Below are 23,748 nucleotides of genomic sequence, written 5' to 3'. Positions count from 1 at the left end.
TTCATTTTTCTGTGAACTATCCCTTTAAGACTGGAAATGTTCTATATAATTTCAAAAATACAAACAATTAATACAGATACAATTAAACATACAATTTAATGTACAACATAACATTACAACCTTGTGTTTGTATGCCTCAGCCAACCAGTCAAGTTGCAATTTATAGCCATGTCTGTCCAGACTGATAAGTGAGTAATTTGAAAGTATTCAATAAAAGATGTGAAGTGTATTTTGTTGTTAAACTTCATTTGAAAATTACATAACCATATTTATCTGTTAATTTAACAAAGCCTGTAATTTTCCTTACCCCGCTCACCTGTCAAAGGGAACTTGAGACCCGCGGTGGGCACGACCACCACCCCCATACGGCACGGAAAGTTATCTGGACTGTGCTTTTCACTGATCACCTCCACAAAGGTAGCGGCCATCGTTGTCCTCCTGTGGCTCCATGGATATGTCCTGTTGCACGGGCCTCCCCCTCAGCTGATCAGCAGTGTGGGAGAGAGACGGTGAAATTTTGTCATAATATTGCAAGAAAAAAATCATGACAATTTTCAATAATTTCCTTCAGTAATAATATCCGGGTTTCATATACTGTTTCTTTTTTTGATGGTGAGTAAACTCCCTGCTCTTTCATCCTTCTCTCCAAATATGACATTTTGAGAATGATATGTTAATATTACATGAATAAAGTAGTGTTTTGAATATCAAAAGTCATTTGAATGTTCATTCTCTTCCTTCAGTGATGATGTGAGGGTTGCATATCCTGTTTTTCTTTGATGGTGAGTCTTTCCTGCTCTTTCCAAGATGTACACTTTAAAAGTGGACATGTCTACAAAATCTAATCGGGGTAGTGTTTCACATATGTCACACTTTACCCCCTATCCTGCTCTTTATTGACCATCAGCCACTCTAAGCTTCTCTGCTTGCACTTATTTGCTCCCCTTCACTCGAGAGCCCTCCAGTGGTTGTGTGTCATTCTGAGTGGAGTTAATACATTTCTTTGTTGTTACTGCATAAAATACCAGTGTCAACAGAAGATATTTCAGTCAGTAAGATTCACTTTTGGCCTGGCTGCTGCTGCTTGGGGTCAGATGTATCAGGGGGAGGGTTAACCTCACTATCCAGTTTTTGACTTCTTGTGTGTGTCATGCCAGATGTGGATACTTGAAGCATGATTGATCTTCATCGTATCAATAGAGACAGTGATTAACATGTTGATCTCATAATGTAGTTACTGAAGGGTTAGGTTTAGGGTTAGGTGTTAAAGGGATAGTTCACCCAAAAATGAGAGTTCACTCATTATCTACTCACCCCGATGCTGATGGAGGGGTGGTGAAGTGTTTGAGTCCACAAAACTGCTGGAGTTTCAGGGGTAAACAGTGTATCAGCCGAATCCATAACAATTTAAGACATTAGTGACCTATCTTAAGACGTAATAAAACAGAAAAAAAATGACATGCCTCCATACTGCTCGTGTGGTGTCCTCAGTGTCCACAAGCCCCGCAATTCAAGCCTAAAAGTCCACCAGAAGTGGCTAAGCAAGCAGACTTTAGCATTTCCGATGGTCCCTGAATGCACCTCGTCGGAAGATATAGGTGGACATTTGGACTTAGTTCATTCATACTTGTACATAGTCAGAGCATCCTGAGGGGCAGGGAACAACTCCTGTGTCAGAGGCCTGTCTATACCTGGTTCTAGGCTTCATTATTTTTTTAATTGCACGATTAGGAATATAAGCAGGTGCCACATGGAGGCTGTGACTAGTCAAACAAATGAATTAAAACTCCCTCAGGTAAGAGTGATAACACAGAGTGTGATTTAAGGTAGTCTGTAAGAATCTGTTCATATATACTCACATTTGATTGGTCAAAATAAAAGCTTCCCTCATTTGGGGATCAGATTGCAGTTCAACCCCTGTAAAGCTCAGGCTCTACTCAGACACAACATATTGATCCTTAAGTACAATGTTTATCATGTGAAACTATCTTGTTTAGCATGTTAACATTTGCTATTCAGCACGAAGCACAGCTGAGGCTATTGGGAATGTCACATTCAGCAGGTATTTGGTCATTTATTTATTTATTCTGACCTAATAATGGCACAGGACGAAAAAAAAAAGAAAAGGGAATCATCAGTGTTATTACAAATCCTAGGGGGTGTGCTGTAAATGTCACATCCATCCATCCAATAAGCATTGAGACATTTCAATTAGGAAAAAAAAAATATATATATATATTGCTATATATTTATATGTCATTACTGTGTTTTAATCTGTTGGCTGTGTGTGTGCTTGCTGATCATCTGGACCAAAACCTCCTGAGGAGGAGAGATAGATGGATGGACAGATGGAGATGATATTTGTTTTTATGTACTTAATATGCTCCACCCTAGCAGCCATGAGGACACTGTTTTGTGAATATCTATCAACTTTCCACACTAAGCTGACCTGCATGTGTGTTTTCCAATATGTGTATGAATAAATTAACTGCTGAACCTGCACTAGCAACAGTTGAAACAGTGTAAAACACAGTAAAACATAAGAGAACTAAGTTGGACGTTCACATCACATTATTTTATTCTCCATTAGTTTCACCTCAAACACATACAGTATTTAGACAGAAATGTGTTAAGCATTTGTGTTAAACTGCTCGTTTGTGGGACAACACAGGGACTGAACTCTCCTCTCTTCAAGCTGCAAAAAGAAAAAAAGAATAAATATTAGTATATTATATTCCATGTGAAGTCCAGAGTTGTTGTTGACATCATTACCTCTGCCAAGGAAGTTATGTTTACCTCTGCTGAGTTAAGAGCATTACACAAAAAGAACTGAACAAATTACAATGAATCTTGGAAGAAAGATATGGCATCGGTGATGAAGAACCGACACAATTTTGGTGCGGCTCCAGGAACTATTTTTCACTTTCTTTAACATTGTGAGATATTGTGCTTCTCAACATTTGTTGATTTCTCAGAGAATAATTCATGGATCTTGATGAAACAAATGTTTTTTTAGGGGACTGATATTTTTAAGTTTGTGCAATTTGGTGATGATTCAAATAGAAAATCCAGATGTAGTTAATTTAAATATGCTTTCAAAAAGGGGATTGTTGGGTCTTTGTGGAGGTACTCTATGTTCTCGACTCAGGTCATAGAGCCTCTTGAGAAAGGTTCTGACCAATTGAAGACATTATTACTTTTTGTGGTTGGGTTAGAATGTTCTTGTATCATCATGTATTTTTACCTGCAGCATAAGTGTAGATATATTCTGTCTCAGCCTGGTCACCTGAGAAAAAAAAGAATTGAAGGACAGATGGATTTTTCTAAAATATAACCTTTCATATATGCTTGATGTGGTCTCTGTAAAGGGGCTTAGGGTTTGTGTGTGAGTGTCAGAATTACTTGTCTGGTAGTAGTCATACATCTTGACCACGGCTGGCTTCAGGTTCTGCACTGGCAGCTCCTGGATGAGACGTAACCTGTAGTTGATGGGTATGTCCTTTGGTAGCTGTTGGTTAAAAAGAAAAGACAGATGACGCAATATGTAACAATCAGAAAATCCTTATCTCTTGACCCTCACTGTGAATTCCTCTTACCTCCTGGATGTACACCATAACATGATCATCCTTTTCTTCAACACGATTCACCAGCACGGCACCTTTGAGCTGTGGGGGAAAGGATAATCAACTGGGTTTCTCATCAATAACGGATGTAAACTAGTCTAAGTTACACTAATAACTCACCTCCTTCAAAGACTGTGGATCTGGGACAAAGCCAGAGAGCATTTTGATGTTCAGGATCACCATGTTTGTATTTTCCTCTTTTCCATGATATCTGCAATAAACCATAAAGATGTGAAGTCCCATACCTTCACCATTGTCCTCACAGTTAGGATATGTTTGAGCATGTTGGCATACCGGTTCATCCACCATCAGGTACACACTGGTATCTACAGAGGATTGTTTAACAAAAATGACAGTACACCTCCATCATTAGTGTAACTTGTGGGAGTAGATTACTTACAGGCATCTTATCAACAGACTGAGTTTGTTTTTGGCGCCGTCAGCCTCTGCTTTGACCTCAACACTGAAGGATGTGACTTCAGTCGGAGTTGGGATGTTGTAGTTAAGACTAATCTGAGAAACAGGGAGACAAGGGAAAGTATGGGATTAAAATACTGAAATAGAATATCAAGAATTTCCTTTGCTCAAATTTATGAAACAGAAGAACCATGTTGTTTTCAAGGGAGTCACATTTACACATCCTGATTTTAGTTTGTTGTATTAAGGGCTGCTGCACACTACAGGATAATCTGGATGATTTTTGACTTGATTCACCCCTTCTGACAATTCCGGGGGCATTCAGTCTCTGCCGATTATCTGCCCAAATAACCCTGAAGTGTGATGGTTATGCAAAATGATCTTAGTTCTACAGATTGAGTGAGAGCCTCCCCGATCTTGAATATCAAATCTGTTTTATTTTCACGATAATTGGCTCCGACAGAAACCCGCATGCAAGTTTTCAGCACTCCAGTTCAGAAGGTGGCAGTAATGGACAACCTAGTGTGTCTTTGAGATCCGAAGTCTCTGGAATCGCCACTGTGAAAAGGTTTTCTGCAAACGTCAAGTCTGCCACTATGTCTGTGATCTCCCACGTTTTTAAAATCGTTGAAGAGTTGAAAATCCTCTTTTACCAGGCGCAAGGTATCAAACCTTGGTTCGGTGTAAATGAACCCAGATTACAAGGGAGCCTGCTCAAAGTGTCTACCTCTTTCATGTTTAATGGCTTTATGTAGCATCAAGTCATTTCCCAGGTTGTAAGAGTTTAGGACCACCTGGTCATTTCATTCAAAATCCAGTTATTTGAATAGTCAGACTGGCTCATTTATTTAAAATGAGAAACAAAGCTCACTGCATACAGACACCACATATAATTGGAGATGCAGCACTTTCAGACTCTCTGCACTGCTACTGTAAGACTGTTGAGGTGAGCATTTATCAAACAGAAGCAGTTAAAGCTCCAGTGTTGACTGACCTGTACTGAAGCACACGCGTTGCCCTTCACCTTCACGCTGTACTTTCCTATCACGTCCTGTAGCCTCTTCTCCTGGTACAGCAGTTTGTTGTCCCTGTTCACATCAAATGACAGCTGACTACTGGGGGACTGGACCATCACTGTGCTTGAACCCTCTGGATTGAATACCAGAGTGGAGTAAAGAGCCAGAGCCTGAAGAGCCACCACTGTGTCCTGCAACACACATAAAATACTCTATGTTACTTTAAATCTTTACACATATAATCACTTGTGTTTACACATACAGCAGGAAGAGGTGGAAGGTCACCATTAAAAAGTAAAAGCTGACAATAGTACCCCACTGTTATACACTAGTGATTGGTTTGGAAACTTGTGCTGTACTCATATACTGTAACAGCAGCAGCTAACCCTTGTTGACAGGTAATGCAGCACAGATCATATTTCAGAACTTTGAAAGTAATCATGATTTTCACTTTCAGTTAAACATTTCAGGAATTTAACTGAATTTTTTATTTTTTTTAAAGAACCTAATATTTGGAATTTTTCAGATAAGATAGGATGTAATATTCTTTATCCTACTTAAAATCTAAATCATAAACTAATTTATGTAAATACAGCATTTATAAGCCTGTTGAATTGGCACACACACACACACACTGTTTTCACAGGACAGCTCTGAGCACACAGCTAGTCAATGAACATTCTTCTGTTTGGCTTGTACCTGTGTGGACGAGAAGCCTCCATAATAGTTCTGCTGACCCGTCAGCCATCTGACAATGCGAGAGGTGTAGCCCAGCTCTTCAGCACTGGGCGAGGCACTGAGTTTGGCCAGCATCACATAGGAGCTGATCTCCACAGACAGAGAGGCTGATGTTTCTGTTGCTGTCTGAGTCCAATGGAGGAAACCCCCTAAAACACATCCATCCACAAACATACAGGCATAAGGTCAGCTACAGTGACAGTAAGTGAAGGCAGAACGATTTCCTTGAGGAGGACAGCAGCTCGCCTTGTTTGTGTCCAACTGTGTCAAGGTGCTGCAGGAGGTGAGCACGGGTCTCCATGTCTCCTGCCAGGGTAAAGACGTACGCCAACAGAGCTGTGGTGTAGGTGTTGCTGAGGTCATTGGCGGACTCCTTAAGGCAGGACAGGCTCTTCTTCACCACAGCATCCTGTAATGCATATTTTAGATTGAGAAAGTATGTATAAATACATAACATAAAACTCAGAATTTAGATATTATCACTATAGAGTAGAAAGAGTCTTCAGTCCATCTTCAGAACCACTCAATTAAATAATGAAGAAAGATGCAGAAGTAGCTAAACAACTACCACTGTTGTTAATCACTACAAAGACAGGTCATTATTTTATGAAGCCTACAACACAAACCAAAAGAACTGTTTGTGTTAAGATAGTTTTTTCAATCTGAACTCTCCATGAGGAAAAGTAGCCGTTGTTATAGTTAGGTTTATACATTGTAATAGTGCATATTATATTGTTAATTGTGAATCAGGATTAATTGTGGCACTCACAAAAAACAAAAGTGTATACTAACAGGGTGGCAAGTGGGAAGATTTCAGTTTTTTACTCATTAGTACAAACAAAACTATTAATAATATAAAGTGAATTCAGTTTAAATTTGTGTAAAACTTTCTTTGAAAACATTAGCAGTTGGTGAAACAATCAGAGCTTAATACTGTACTGAAACAGATGCCATACAATGGGAAGTATAGGAAGACATTTATGTAGTTTAGTCACAAAACAGTTTTGTGATTGCTGTGTCGAGCAAAGCCACCAGATTTGAAATCTGAGGCTGTCGATCAGCTTGTTACTCAAGTAAAACAGTAGAAGTAATGTTTCCACCAATGCGCATATTGCCAACACAATGTGTGATATCACTTTGTTATCTCTTTGTTATCTCAGGTGCAATATTACTATTCATGCACAATAATACTTTCATAGCAGGGTTGTCAGCATAGAACAGGATTAAGTGTTTGACCCCTTCACCCTTTTTGGCATAGAGGGGTGCTTTCACCACATAACTCTTTATTCAAAAAAAGCAAACAATTATTTGTTTTCTTTATCAGTGGAGAGACGATTGGTGCACATATATGTTTATCTTGTAATTGCAAAGTTTGGAGTGAAACAGCGTGAGATAAGTTTGGGGAGGGAGTTTACTCACATCAGTGGACGAATTCATCTCCAAGAAACCGGCAGTGATGTAAGCAGTAAGCGTTACTTCATCAGACACACCACCCTGTAGGAAGGGAACAATATTCACATATCGCATCACTGTGTGTGCAACACACAGGGACCCACTTAACAAACATGATTTTGTGCTTGCAGCCACATTCACTTTAATTCCATTAAACAAACGATTTTCACCAAAATATTTTAAATAAAGTACAGCAAGATATTACTCAGTGATAATAAAATGTCTACTCTTCAGTTTCAAGTGATATTGTTTTAATCACAGACTACAGGTACAAAAAGCTCACCTTCATCCTGTTGTTAAAAAGTTTTCCTGACTGTTCGAAACAACCATTTTTACGTTGTTTTTCCTCCAGCCAAGTTTTAGATGATTCAATATTCCTTGGGTCAATGTAGATGAAAGATTTTGCTTTGGCAAAAGATCTCAACACGAAAGCAGTCAGCCTGAGGACATCAAAACAAAGTTAGACACGACAAAAGGAAAATAAGGAGACGCACTTGTTCTGTAACACGCTTCATGATACCGAACATAACACAATATGGTATAGGTCATAAGTTTGGCTAGTTCATGCATTAGTTACCAACTAGTGCGGTGCCCGTTCTAAACCTGCCTGTTTGGAATGGCATGTTCTCTTGTCGTGTGTTCTAGAGCTACTTCAGAAATATCCCTTGTCATTAGTGACTCCTCCTCAGACAGTTCTACAATATACTGTCACTTTTTATTGTTTGTGTGCAGAGCTTTTTATAAACAGTCTATGGTGAAGAGTGAAGTTAGAAAACTTTGTGTTCTTGCTACCTGGTTTATATGCAATGAAGATTATGAATTCAATGTTTTCATAGAATTAAACTGAATTTGATTGATAACTGTTACTTTGTGTTTTATAAACAATCTTAAATTCCCGAGATATGTGTTCCACATACAGAAACACAGACAGCTGTGGAATAAGTAGGTAGATAAAATAATTCTATGTACATCAGTTATTTCTCACCAAGTGTTCCCTGTTCCTGATCCAAATGTGCTGTAAGCTCCATCAATATGTTTGTAGTTCAGCTGTCTCTGGTAACCTGTAGAATAAAATAAATACAAGCTTATTAGGACATAATGATTCACACCAGTCCCAGATTATTCAGCTAAAGCTAACTGAGGCTCACCGCTTGACAGGAAGTTGGTAGACTTCTCCATGATGGCCGGTGTCAGCTGCTGTGTGTTTTTCAGGTAGTGGAGGATGTAGATGTTGGGGGCCAGGAGCGCCATGTTCTGCTCACCACATCCATACGGCATCCTAAGCAGCCCATCCAGGTTTTTCAGGGCTCGACCCAGGATGTCGCCTGCACAAATACAGTGACTCACTAAACATGTAAATGACTTGACACACTGATATAAAACCATGTTAACAAGCTTCAAACACAGCTGATACAGAAGGCCATGCACTAAAGGAGTTTTGGTATTTTCCCTCAACTGTACTGAATTCTTACAAATAGAAATTGTGATCTTTATACAAGTATTATCCTGAAATCACAAGTTCTCCAGTTATTCAACACAAATCTGCACAGTTGTGGGAACTGTTGGGTTTCTCTATAAATTTAAGGTCTTGACCTTTTTATGTCATAACCCTTAAAATTGAACATCTTTTATTATAATTCATTCTTTATTTTGCCATGGATTTTTTGTGTGAAGCACTTTGTAACCTTGTTTAGATAGGTGCTATACAAATAGTTATTAGAATTTTTGACTAAATAACTACTTTCTGTATAATGTATGAAAGTGCCATGGTTGCATTATACAAACAAATGCAATCTCTCAAGAAGGACAATGATATCCAAATGTCCCTTTTTACTATCAATGTCCTTATTTCTGAGGCATCAAGAGAAAGGTGAACTGTTAACTCTGCAAAATGAGTTTATCCGTTTACCCAGAACTGATAGTGAGGCACGAGCTGATCCCTCGATCACATTCTCAGGGAGCTGTAACTCTACTTCCTCTGTCAAAGCCTCTCCTGTGTACAGACAGAGAACAACCACCTTAGAGACAAACTCAAGCCACGGTCAGGATCAAAACAAAGACATCATTCAGATTTATGAACAGTTAGTGGATCCTGAATCATAGCAGTTCTGATGAAGCAATAAGATCAATACAATGAAACATTGGTCCGTCTTGAAGCACAATAGTTCAAATATTACATTCTTATGGACAAAATGTATGAAAATGCATTTAAGTAATGACTTTTGAAAGATTTGTAGATGCTCTCACTAAACTTGGCAGAAAGGCCACAATAACCAATGTATACTACCTTTTTGCAAGTGGTGGTCTACTTACCTTTTGGACAGAGCAGCAGGTTGTGGGTCTTTGTCATTTCAGTTCCCTCAGCCTGAGAGGGAAAGAGGTAGGGAATAATGAGAGTTGCAGAGTTTCCAACTTGTATTTTTTTTTAAAAAGGCTTTGGAATAAAGACCATTGCTATTATGTATCAAAGACAACTACCTTTACTATGAGTGGTCGAGTGACCACGTCGATACGGCCTCTTTCTGGAACGCTCACAATCTCATTGCCACAGGAAGTTTGAGATTCCACAGCCTCAGCAGTCACCGACACATTCACAACCCTTAGAAAAAAAGTTCATTAAACCCTGTTTGAAACTTGATTGAGAATTATCTCAGATCCACTAAATTTCAAAAGTATTTTGCCACTGTGATGGATTTCCCTAATTTCACAGAGATTTAAAAGATGTGGAAACAGGCACAGTAATTCCACCACCTTGGCAAAAGTGTGGATGAAAGCTTGAAGCCTCACCTAAAGCTGTAGGGGACATGTTCCAGCTGAGGGTCAAGCGCTCATTGCCACACAAACAGGATGTGTACTTATCACCAGAGAGGGGGGTGAGGGTGTAATCTAAGGAGTGTGCTGGCGCCACAGAGACCTGTTCAAGAGACACAACAATATATTTTGAAACTGCTGATGTGAAGCGAATGTGAACAAATGCTCAAACTGCTGCATGTTTCGAGACATACAAACCTGATTCCACGTCTCAGTCACGTTGATTCTAATAAAATTAGGAATAATCCATAATGCGTCCGTAAACCATGTTGATCTTTAAAATTTGCATCTTGCATCATTATATATATCAACTGTTCAAATGAGAAATATTAGATGCTTGTTTAATTCATAACTAATTCATGAGGTGTGATGTACATTCATTAGTGTACAGATGAATTTAATATATATTAAAGGGCATCATCAACATTGCACTATATGTGTAGGATGCCCTCAGGGTCTCCACAGAAGGGTTAGTGAAGTATTTTGAATCTCAATTGTTCATAACAGTCAAAAAATTGGAATCAAATTAAGATTTCACCATGAATTTGGGTACATAAAGTAATTTCAACAACCCTGCAAAAACATTCCCTTCAACCTCACGTTTGTGTTTAGTGCCAACTCGTAAATGTTTGCAGGCGAAGATAGAGAACATAAAATCAGCTAAACATCAGAAAGTTAATGTTGTCATTATGATGCTAGATTGTTGCTAAGCTGACATTAGTTTACAGGCTATTTAAAACTTCCTTTACCATGATGCAGCTGGAAAGGTAGTTGAAGATGGTTGCCTTCAGTTCAAAGTGCTCCCCCCGGATGATGGAGTAGGGCATTGTGAGCTCGAGGAAGAATGGCTGGAAGACGGTGATTTTTTTACGAGGAGCCAAGCCAAAACCCTGAGGGGACAAACAGAAAGCCTCCGTCTCCCAGGTGGTGATGGTATCAGGGACAAGGAGGGACACATCCTTCGTTCCGGATGCTCTGGATTAACAAATACACAGAGACACAGCGACTGTGAGCTAGAAAAACTTCGAAAATTGACAAATTTGCCAATAAAATCATCATTGCAGATAAACCAGGTAGGATGAACACAAAGTTTTCTAAATTCCCTCTGCAGCATACAATGTTTATAAAAAAAGTTCTGCACACAAAATACAAAAAATTGACAGTATATTGTAAAACTGTTTGAGGTGGACTCACTAATAAGAAGGAATAATTCTCTGGTATAATATAATATAATATAATAAATAGTTTGCAGGGAAAAAGCAGAAAGTCAGAAAGGAAAAACTCAGTTACACATCCAACAATGTAATAATGTAAAGTCATACTAATATTTGATTCATATTCAAGCTCACCCAACTTCCACCAGGTCCCATATCCAAGTCTCGGGGAAGAAGTACGGACTGTCTCTATAGCTGGAAGAGGAGAGTTTCGGGCACCATGACCACCAGGCCCGGCCATTCCCCCTTGTACTTCCATTCGGGCCATTACAGGAACACTTTGTGCAACAACTGAAAAGAAACCAGAAAATATTCAACTAGAGAGACAGAAGTAACCAGTGGTGGGATGTAATGTAGTAAATTTACTTAGTTACTGTACTTAAGTACATTTTTCATGATGTGTACTTTACTGAAGTAGATTCTTTTTTTTTATGTTGTAATCAATGAGAGATCTGTATCTCTGAACCAATCAGGTCATGCAGGAAACATTAGACACTGCCTCTTTTAACGCCAGCAAAGCTGCAGATGGAAAATGGATTTGACCAGCCATTATGATGAATAGGCAGATGGTTGAGAGAGATGGCAACAGATATGTCGATGGGAAAGTTTACCAATATTGTTAAAGGAAAGAAGTATGGAGCCCTGTCATTTCCTATCTTAAAAATGGTGATGTTGGTAATCTCATTGATCCAGAGGATGATTAACAAATACAAATAAAGAGAGCAGACTGTTGGATGTCCGGCGCATTGGGGGAGCCCTGTTAAGTGTTAAATTGCTAATGTGTAATAACATTAGTTAGCCACTTATTATATTGTGTTTGTATTATGTGCTGCTGATTGTCATTATTTTCTTTTTCCTATTATTAGATGTGGGGTGGGGTGGCAATGTTGATTTAAAAAATTGGTATTATGAATGTACTGATATTGTAGTGGGTGGGTGTTCAAGGGGCAATGGTGTGTCTATAATATTGTTAATTAATTGTGGAAAATCAATAAATAAATGTAGGAAAAAAATAATGATGATAGGCTACACACTTTACTTTCAATAATTTACAACTATTTAAAAGAAAGTACTTACTTATACAAGAAAAAGTAGAAACAATAGAAATGCTAATGTCGTCCTCTTACTTTTACTTGAGTTTATTTTAGTTTATTCATTTATACTGTTACTTGACTAAAATGTTTCAGTACTTCCTCCACCATTGGCAGTAACACTATGAATTGTTTTATTGCACCTAATCCAGTATGTGTTTCTTAACAGTGCAGAACAGTTAGCATACTTACCATAGTGGCCTTGGTGGTATTCTCTTCCTTTGAAGTTGAGGCATGGAGGCATTCGGATAAACAAGTTTGTAGCCATCTTCAGTCCAACGTTCTAAACATTCGAACAACATACAACCATTAACTGCATGTAAAAAAAAAATGAAATCCTTTATTATGACGCTATCTGTATGTGGATTTACCTGGAAAACTGTAAATGCATCAGTACTCTCAGCAGGACGTGGATAAATGTATCTTCTTGGTCTCACCCGCAAGCATTCTACTGCATCATTTACATCATATGGAATATAAGACGCTTTGGTGACAGGCAACAAGTCAAAAATCTGTAAAGAAAAAAAAAGGTTGAAAGCTTGAAACTGCTGCATGAAGATCTGATGACTGTATTGGTGGATTTAGGGCAGTTTCATCTCAAAAGGTGGATGTCAAGTACAAAACACTCATTATCTAGTTCACGAGCGGTATGGAGACATGTTAAGGGGTTTTCTGTTGTTTTATTATGTCTGAAGATAGGTCACTAATCAGCTACACTGTTTAGCCCTGAAACTCCAAAAGTGTTTTGTGGATTCAAACATTTCAGGACATAAAGCATAGCCTCTGGGTAACTGATATTATAAATGGTGGAAAAGATTTTGCAGAGGAGTACTAGAATAAAACTCCAGGATGTCAATATCTATTTGTAGAGTAGCAGTTACCTTGTCTGCAGTCAGACCCTTCCCTGGCCTCATGATGAGGACGCTCTGGTCGACAGCGCTCACTCCACACAGGGAGTCTGGTTGGGCCTTCAGCTGCATGGTGGTCTCCTCTCCTGGGGACTGCTGAGGATGGAAGAAACTCCAGCGACACCTGACAAACACAGAAAACACACATCCCACCATCTGGACTTCATTGGAGTCTATATTCTAGAGTCTATAATATTGACACTGGGACATTAATGTATATTCTACCCAAACTTCTTAAAATGTGTTGGGACCTGGTTTTTGTGAGACAACACTTCGGTATCAGTCAAAAGCCTGAAGCCGCATGTTCCTCCAGGACTCAGTTTCCCAGGGGTCATCAAAAACCAGAGCAAGGAACTCAGTCTCCCAGGGGGCATCAACGTCACACAGAGGTGTGAAAACCCCCCCAGGGACACAGGTTTCAACTCCCATTGGTCACTCTGGTCCCCATGACCTGTGAGGTCACCGGGCCAATATAAGGCCTGTTCTCCCCCTCTTCTGTCTCTTCTGTCCTCTTCCTACAATCCTTCCACAGGAGGGAAGGCTGTCGAGCCTGTTCTCCAGCTCACATCTTCTCTTCCCATCCAACTCTTCGAGAGGAGCACCAAGGTGCAGCTTCCAGCTCATCTCACCAAGGAAACCTCCTCACACTCCAAGCTCTACCAACCCTTCAAGCAGCGACCCGATGTCCTGCTTGAAAACTTCAACCAGCAACTGAGCTACACAGCTCAACAGAATCACTAAGGCCGGAGACAGAAACCAGCAAGACGACATCACAGAACTGCGAACTGCACAGCAACTCTTTTTCCCCTTTCCACGGACTGGTAACACAACTGGGCTTAATAATTATACTAGGCTAAGCAAGACTGTTTATTCGATTCTGTGTGATGTTTATAAGTTTGATTTGTGGTGTTGTGATATTTTGGGTACAAGTTATTGAGAAAGTAATGTTAGTCGGAAAGGGGCGGAAAGGGTGTTATCTCTTTGGCCAGCCACCATTTTGAAAGCACGCTGACTCACACAGACACACACACATGCATACTCACATACCTGTCTTTGTTTAGTAAGTACACCGTTAGTAATTTGTGTTCTTATACTTTATTATATTCATAATAAATGTTTTCCTTTAACAAATGTTTTTTCATTAATGTTGCATAAGTGAATTTTGCCAACCTCTACACTGTCAAGAACTCCATATCCTTCAACTTAGGTAACTATCTATATGGTAATTTTGGTTATAGTTATTCATTTAATTGTTAATCAGAGTTCCAAATTTGTAGTTAGTACCTTTATGAGACTTAATCAATAAATTGGCTATCTTTTCCCTTCCTTTGAAGGGTGGTGCCCCGAGGTAACTTTAATCAATTAAAGTTATTATTTAATATTAATTATAGAATATTAATATTTAATATTTTATTTTGACAACCAAATTTATTGAATGCCGGAAGGCACACCATTTTATGGTATCACGTTTAATGCATTATGGCACAACAAATGTTAAACAAATGTCAAAAAAGATGAAGGAGCTGGTATGTGTTCCGGAGGGTAGTGGCCACATGGCAGATTGACCTGTCGGAGTTTGCTGTATAAATGAACTCATGATGGCTGATGTCCTGTATTTTAAAGCTTTATCAAACTTCAGGACAGATGTGGAGAGCTACAGACTTGACTGCTGACAGGGGGGATTGTGCACTTTTATACACACTACAGTTTGGGTTATGCCAAACTATGGTGACTTATTCCACACATGCTTTTGTTGAGGGCTGTCCCATGCAGAAAAACCAATGGTTGGTCTCAGTTATTAAGGATATTACGAGCTAAAGTTATCATTGCCACTCTCCACTGCCTGTTGTGCTCAGGCTGGTTCTTCCTTGTGGTGATGGAGGAGGTCAGAGCAGCATAGCTGTCATAAATGATCTAGTCTCTGTGGATTGGCTGACTGAGATGTTGATCTGCACTTTCTGGCTTAAGATGAGGGACATGAATCATGACACAAGTGAACTTGTCGTACACAGATCACAACACAACATGTCTGGTTTGTCACTGAACTCAGGTAAAAGTAATTCATCTGATGTGAGTGTGGTTTTTCTACATGAACACATACTTTATATCAGTGCTTCTACAAGTGCCATCTATCTTATTGATTTATTGATTCATAAATGCTCATTGTGGCCTTTCAAATCTAATTCCCTGTTTGATTTGTATTATTGGCCATATTCTAATAAGAAGCCTTATTTTGATCCGCTCCCATTTGCTCAAATTCTCTGTCCTCTCCTCCTATAGGACAGGGCTGCATATGCACACACACACACAAACTGAGCGGTAACACAGATAAAGAGTTGAACTTGTTGACTACTTTCTCAAACTGGCTTGCTACTCCATATCCTTGTGGAAAGCCTGGGTACATATCCACATTATGTAGCAAACACTTTCTGCACCTACATCTGACAAGCGCAGCTGGTGCCTCATGTTTTCTTCTATACTGACCTTGTGACTGAAGCACTTCTCTACGGAGAAGTCAGCACTGTGAGCGATCACAGTCTCACTGGGGAGGACGGCGTATGCCAAGACCTGGACTTCTGGCGCCATTTCTGGATGCACATTCAACTCAAAGGATATTCCACCCTCAGTCACTAAAAGGTGAAGTTAGAAACAACAAGTATCATCCACATGTCTCCATGTAATAAAACAGCAGTACAAGTATATTTTCATTCCATGTATATCTCAAATATAAGATTTTCCAGACTCTTGATTAAAGCCCGTCTCTGCTCACCCGGAAGGTCTTGAACTTCAATCTGTTTAAATCCTTGCATGATAATGGCTCCTCTGGATAAGACCTAGAGAGTTTGTGACAAAATGGCAGAATGAATGAGTCATGCAAAAAATAAAACCTCATTCCCTGGCACAATAGATCAGTGGTTCTCAACTGGTCTGGCTTCGGGGCCCACCATCACCCCTTAATGACAAGCAGTTTTAAAAAGACTCCTCACACTCCTTAACAAAAACTGTTCAGGAGTGAGTGTGAATAGACTGCACTCCGCTGCATGAAAAATCCCCTTAAAAATAAAAGCACAGGATTTTTTTCTTAACATTTTTTTTTGCCCAGGCAAAGGCCCGCGACCCACTGAAAACGGGTCCGCGACCCAAAAGTGGGTCGCGACCCACCAGTCGAGAATCACTGCAATATATTACAAGTTTATATCAAAGGTTTTTTGATTTAATTTAATGAACATTTATTTATAATCGAAATTTATTGAGGGAGGCCCTCATTTTAAATGAAGTCAATTGAGGGGATACAATAAAATACACATAAACAGATACAGTGAATAAATTAACACAGTAAATATGATGCATAGAGAATACAGAACATAAAACAATTCAAGTAAAATCAAGTAAAACACATTAAGAAGATAAAGCTAAATGGCTGTCAAGCATGCAAATCCCCTGGGGGAACTGAAGTTTTTTTTTTTTAAGACACTTTGCAATGAGTTCCAGGCAGTAGGCGCAAAGAAACTAAAAGCAGTTCTAACAACCTCTGTACAAATGCGAGGGGCCTGCAATGGAAGCCATTAATTTGAACACGTTTGATATCTGAACTGATCCTTTAAGTCAGATGTCAAAAACTGATATGAATGTCATTTTAAAATATATTTTCCATGTCCATATTTGTGTGAAAAACATCTTCTGATAAGCTGAGAAATAGTTCACAGACAACTCACCAGGTAGATCACCATTACGGAGGCCCCTGTCTCTCCAACGACAGTGTATTTGATGGAGATCTCTTCTTGTGTGTCACAAGACAGTGGATTTGTCTTCTTCACCACCTCCAGGGAGCTGACTGTTTGGGTGTCAGCAGAGGGAGGTTGGGTCATAGACACTGAGTGATGGCCAGTCTCGTAGTATCGAGTTCTATAACCAGAGTAGCCCAGTGTTGGTGTATTACTAACCTAGATCATAGAAAAGAAACACGATGAAGTGGAAGAAAACTTTGGAAAGTGAGTTCAGTTATCATAGAAAAGCTAAATGTCAAGGTAAAGACACAGTTCCTGTTGCAATATGGCCACTATACAATGGTGCACCCATGATCCGCTGCTGTACTTTTAGATAACACCTTAGCTTCTCACTCTTGGGCCGTGTTGTCATTGTCATGAAGGTGATTTTATGTGGTTGACGAGTTATCTCGTACTTACGTGCAGGTTGATCTCCCCATTGCGTTCAGCTGTGGAGAATGAGAAAGTGGCCACACCATCGCTGTCAGTGGTGAGATTGTGCAGCAGACGTGAGGACCACCTCTCACCTTCAAACAGGTAGACCTGCATGTCAGCTATGGGTGTATCATTGAAGTGAACCACTTTAACCTGTTAGGGGCAGAGCATTGTGTCAGTGAGGATGCACATCGCTTTGGTCGAATGACAGTGACGACGTCAAGGGAAAAATCTGCACTTACTTTTCCTTCCACATTTGATCCTTTGTCATAAATCTTGGGTGTGTCGATGAACATCAGCTTTCCAATAACATATGAAATCTGCAGTCTCTTCATTTGTTGGAGTGAAATACCTATAATGGAGTCCTCCATGTTACAAGGATGTATGTAACATGTACTGTATAAATTTGCTACAAAATATCTCTTTGATGTATGAATAAAATATCAAATATTACAAAGACTTGCCTGTCCCTTCCTCTTCCACTTCAACATTCAGATCCAAGTTATCGTGTAGCACCTTTTGGTCGAGTTTGGTGAAAGTTGTCATCTTGAAGGTAAAAGTGGCACAACCTTTCTTTCCCGTCTAAAATCACAAATGAAATAAGATTTGATGGATTTAATTCAAATTTAAACTCCTTTCATTCATTCAGTTTTCACTTAACGTAGTTTCTCAGTATTTACAGTCTGAGGGTCATGCTCTTCTCAGACAACTACGTTCTGCAGAGTGACATGCAAGTTTAACCTGACAAATGTTCGGAGCACCAAAGTAACCACCTAGTAACCATTAACAAATGCCATCGTAATTAACGTGAGTATTTAGGACTGAAACTGCCAAAATAAAAAAGGAATAAATAAATAATTAAAAAATATCAATAAACATACATAAATAAAAATACATACAGTTTGAAAACATGAATGTAGTACATAAATAAATATCTATATATACAAACACGCATTTTTTATTTTCAGGATTTATTTATGTCCCTAACATCCATTAACATTAAATGGCGGTAGGTATTAATTAGTGTGGTAGAACAAGGGATATTCTCCATTTTGTCCTATGTTCTAAAAAGGGAAAGCGTTTAGTTTAAAAAGGCAAAAGGCATGTTAACGAGGTGGGCGGGGTTGACTCAGTCTAATGCTGGCATTTAAGAATAATAAATAAATAGATAAATCAATAAGTAAATTAATAAATGAATATTTGAATGAAGTACATGTCACCTTCCCCACACTGATACACAGAAAAACACAGTTACACTTTGCTTCTTGTTCCTGCTGAGAGATGATTCTGTCAACTGTACCTCCTTTGTCTCCTCGTAGCATGGGGGTGTTATGTCAGGCAGTCCCTCTGGATTATCAGGAGTAACTATGGCAAAAAAATAGCGACTAAGAGGTCGGCAGACCTTAACTTTGACACTGCCTGGCACAGGTTGTCCATATGTATACCTAAGAAACACATTGTGATTGTTGAAAAGGAGACATCCAATCACCAACTGGATCTTATTCAGAGTTACAATATTTTGAGAGTGCACTTGTCAAGCAAACGATTTGACTTACTTTGCACATATTTCAGCTTTTATTTCTTCCTGCTCAATACTGACGACATCAGCTGCTGTTATTTTTGCATCAAATTTAGGCAAAACTGTGGATGAAATATGGTTGTTACATATTATTGCTACATTGCGGGTAGATGGAAATGGGATTTTTTTTTAAATAGCCAGAACTTACCATATTTCTCCACCTTGAAACTGTGATATATTTTATCCTGGCCAATGGTCACAATAACCTGGTAGATTCCTTCCTGGGCCTCAGAGTTCAAGGAGTAAGAAAGTTGCAGTATGCTGCTATCAGCTGTTTTATTCAGCCACTGTGCAACTCGGTTATCATTAGAATCCTGTTTCATAAAATAAATGGGAAGGAACATGTGTTTATGACACAAAAATGAAACTCATGTAAAGGGATGTCACAAAGAAATACAGCACTCATCATGCTGCTCAGCATTTCATATTGTCCTTCTGATCAAATTTAACTATAAGCCCACACTTTAACTACATACAGTATTATTTTTCAAACTACTCTAAAAGCCTTAGCAACACACTGTCCAATTACAGACACTGTATATACAGAAACAAATAAACATTTCAATAAAAAAAATATTAAATCTAGTCTGACAAGAAATCATCTGTAAAGGTCCATTTACTGGCATTGAATAGCTTTTCCCTATCATTGAACACTGGTTGACAACCACAACTTGAATTAAGATTTTTCACTGATCAGAACATATGGACTTAATTTAAAGGGCCCATATTTTACACCTTTCTGGGATTTAATTTGAGGGATTGGTAGCCCTAAGATGATATATCAGTGGTTTAAAGTAAAAAAAACTGCTGCAATGTGTATTTCTATGTCCTCTCTTCTGCCTCTCTCTGGAGCTGCCGGCGGAACAGGCTGTTTTCGCATGCCTCATTCATTATTTATGAGCCCCTCCTCAGAAGCTGGACTGGTGTCGGCTGAATGGGGTCGCGAGAAGATTGCGATTCCATGATGACATCACACGGAGAGGAGGTACGAAACGTAACGTTCCTGTAACATATTTCTTAGAATGGACTGAGTTAAAAAGTGTGTGGAGTGACTGTTTTCATACTTTGAGGGTCCCTACTGACCCCCTTCAAGTAATTACGGATAGTAAAAGCCCAGAAAATGTATTTTGCACAATGTGGGCCCTTTAAAAAGGAAAAGGCACAAATATGTAAAAAGATTTAACTTTCATCATTGTTGTAACAGTTGTTCACATGTAACCCTCTTGTTTCAGTGAAGCCAAATTTAATAGGTTGGTAGCAAAAATCTTTAAAACTTAATTTACTCTTAAAGTTTTAGAATTTTGAAATACTGACATAAAACATTTTGTTGGCTTGTTCACTCAGCTCGTGGGGCACTTGATGATTTTGGGAGGTTTACATTTTACCAATATGTAAAACTCCTACCTCCAGTATACAGTGTGTTACAGTGTGAGTGTATTATAGTGTGGATGTTAGACTTACCTCAACTTCAATTATATTGTACTGCAAGAGAAGAAAGAAAGAAACAAAGAGAACTTTGTTGAAGACAGGTTGCTTTACATTGATCTCATCATGTAGTGTCCAAACAGGGTGGGTAGGAAATCAACAACACAATAGTATCGAGCAGCTAAAGCTCTGATGTGTGGCTATCAATTATCTAATGCAGAGACCAACAAGGTCAATGTAGATGACAGCTATTATACTACACACAACCTGAAAATAGGCTTTTTCCATAGAGAACCCGCTCTTCTATTTCTACTTAATTTGATTGTTAAGTCTCATAGGTGGCACTTTATGTTTTATTTTCTTCAATAACATGTTGCGATATGAGAAACTAGTGTTAGCGGCCTGCAGGTCTATAGACTCCGCAAACAGAGTCCTGCTTGTACTATTGACCCTTCATCAGGAGCTGACGATTAGAGACATACAGTAACTGTGGTTAAAGGGCAAATCTATGTCTGTCACTTCATTACATAACTGATGTTCAGTTTAACCCAGTCAGCCAAATTAAACCTGCACTGTTGTCACACAGAATCACTGATACTGTGGTTTGTGAGTGGAATCTACAAGATGGAGACAGTTCAAATACTCACCAGCCGATTGGTGGGTCTCATCCTGCTGTCCAGTGTGACGACTCTGAAATGCACTGAGAAATTCAAAGAGGTTACATGAGGCTTTTGCTAAATATCCTGACAGGCCACTTAAACTGCGGTCTGCACAGAGCTGATAACGTTACTATCTGTTACTGTTTGGCTTTAAAATCATTCTCTCTGTTAATCTCTCTGTTTCTGATTCCCTCAGGAAGCCACCAAACACATCAGACCCGACTTGAAAATTAAAATACCAGAGTAAAATTAAAGCAAAAACGTGATAAAACAAGATTAAATGTATTTCTTTATTGATCTGTCAGATATTTAGTCTGTCGCCATCCGCCACGATTATTCTATCCATACATAAAACGAGTCAGCTCGTAGATCAGGTGAGAGCCAGGTGTTTCCCATCACGCCCTGAGGCGTTGACGAGTATCTGCAGTCCCTGACCCCAAACACTCCATTGATTTTAAAGGAGAAAGCTGTCTATAACTGATATACAGCATATTGCGCACAACAACATAGAACATTAGATCAAAATTACTTGTTTGTCCAGGAGGTAGATGGGTTTATCTGTTTGGACAAACGTCATCGGTTGGTAGACAGTGGCCTTGACTTCCTCACTTCTTTGAGTAAAATGTTTCGCCTTTCACCTCCACCTCAAAGTTTGTACACCTCTTGATTCTGCACCAGGGGAACCTGTGAGAGAAATATGTGTTAATACTGAATAGAATGAACATGTCTTCTGAATCAAAGCCTTTCTCATGAGCTGACCTTAAAATCAACGCAGTCATGAAACTCTGACTGGAAGATTTTCTCAGAAGGGTTGTGTTCATTCAGCAGAAATCAGGAGTGATGGTCATGTCCAGAGTCTCGTTGGGCTTCAGGAGACTCGCACAAAATTTGGTTTCAGCTCCAGCCTCAAGAACTGCAGGGATGGCTACCATGTAATGCCTATAGACACAGAAACATACACACGTGCCATTGGGCAGCCTGTCACACTGGATCTCACACGCAGGGAACACCAACCCAAACTTCTGTAGCAAATCAACAAGATCGAAACCCTAGTTCGAAAAGAAAAGTACACACACACACAAAAAAAAAAAAAAACAGGCAAACTTACGGTTCTGCCAGGACTTGAGCGAGACACATGCAGCTCAAGAGGACACAGAGTGTCCATGTCCACATCTGAATCCCAGGACGACCCATGACTGACTGAGATGATCCTCACAGTCAGCGTCTGTTAAATAGCCACTGATACAGAACCCCCGCCACGCCACCCTCCAAACACACACACACCCACACACAGACATATCCCCACACACACTGCTCTATTTAATTTCCAGTAAGTCTTGACTCATAAGTCAATCATTTATAGACTTAGCATATAAGACTGTGTCAGAGATGTCTTTAAATATATTTAATATTGTGTATTACGGTCTGACTAAAGTGATATTTCACAGAGGGTTGACCTGAGAGAGCTGACGGCCTCTGTTGTGGTGCGATAGATTCAATGTTTTGTGTCTGTTGTTGCGATAAGATGAACATTGAGAGAACCCACCACTCTCATGAGGATTATTGGCATCATGACGTATCGTGACCTCGACTGATATTGGTACAACACTGAAATGCTTCTATTGTGCCTTAGGTTTTTTTTATTTGACCGTCAGCATGCACGTTAGACCAAGAATCTTCTCATCTTATTAATCAGACTTCTGTGCAGAGGATTTTCCCTCATCAGTCTCACTACTGTTAAGTCAAATAAGGTAAAGTCTAATATTCAAAAAGTATATAAGTTCAAAACTACAAAAAGTAAAAAATAGGTTCTGCAGGACCAAATTATAACAAGTGACAAAATAGAAATGATCTCACATCATTTATAAAAATGATTTTACGTTGTGGTGAACACAAAGCAGGAGCTGGAACATTAGATGTTCTAAAGCTATTATATTGTGTAAGTGTTTATCTTGTACATTTTCCTGTAACTCATTGCCAGAGATGCTGTTGTATTATTGAGTAAAACTGAAAGACAAACTCCTCTGCTAGCAATGCGAAAAGAGTGAATTTCTTTTTTAGTGTGTTTACAATTACTTAAAAACCTGCGTACATCCACTAATTTTGGTGTAAAAGAAGGATACCTCAGCTGCAGGTATCCTTGTTGGGTTCTGCAATGTTGCCCTTTACCCAGCGGGGGATGTTTGGTTTTGGGATGCTAACATCTCTGACTCAGGCCAAAGTAGACTTTTTTTCACCAGTAAGTAAACCTGTGGACTGATAAAGTCCTCAAACTTTGCTGATGGATTACAACACACAAAGAGATGTGCAATCTATGTAAAACATTCAAACTATTTGTATTTGCTAAAGTCTTTATAAAACATAGACATATATATACAACTGAAATGAATATGCATGCAATTCATGCAGGCACTGCAGGTATATGCATGAATCAGCCCCCTTCTGTTCGCAACTCTCTGCAGCTGCTTCGGCATATAAGACCTAGAACAGGATCAAGTCTGATCCAGGTTACACTCAGATACAAGTACATATAATCTGAAGGTAAACAGCGACTTTGATGACAAAGTCTTTAGGTGACTTTTCATACACACTGGTAAAAAAAATTACAATTAC

General features: G+C 39.1%; 1 long non-coding RNA gene and 1 pseudogene across 1 annotated transcript; one reads left to right on the top strand and one right to left on the bottom strand.

The window, feature by feature from the left end:
* Window positions 1-2,553: 2,553 nt before the first annotated feature.
* LOC117772664 lies at window positions 2,554-22,403 on the bottom strand (annotated as a pseudogene).
* LOC117772668 lies at window positions 6,261-7,095 on the top strand. The gene is made up of 2 exons (XR_004615820.1): window positions 6,261-6,918; window positions 6,955-7,095. It is a non-coding gene; the product is annotated as an uncharacterized LOC117772668 (long non-coding RNA).
* Window positions 22,404-23,748: the final 1,345 nt, after the last annotated feature.

This window comes from Hippoglossus hippoglossus, chromosome 13 (genome assembly GCF_009819705.1).
Source record: "Hippoglossus hippoglossus isolate fHipHip1 chromosome 13, fHipHip1.pri, whole genome shotgun sequence".
Taxonomy (NCBI): domain Eukaryota; kingdom Metazoa; phylum Chordata; class Actinopteri; order Pleuronectiformes; family Pleuronectidae; genus Hippoglossus; species Hippoglossus hippoglossus.
The sequence above is the reverse complement of the archived record's forward strand: the minus strand, read 5'-3'. Positions and strand labels throughout refer to the sequence as shown.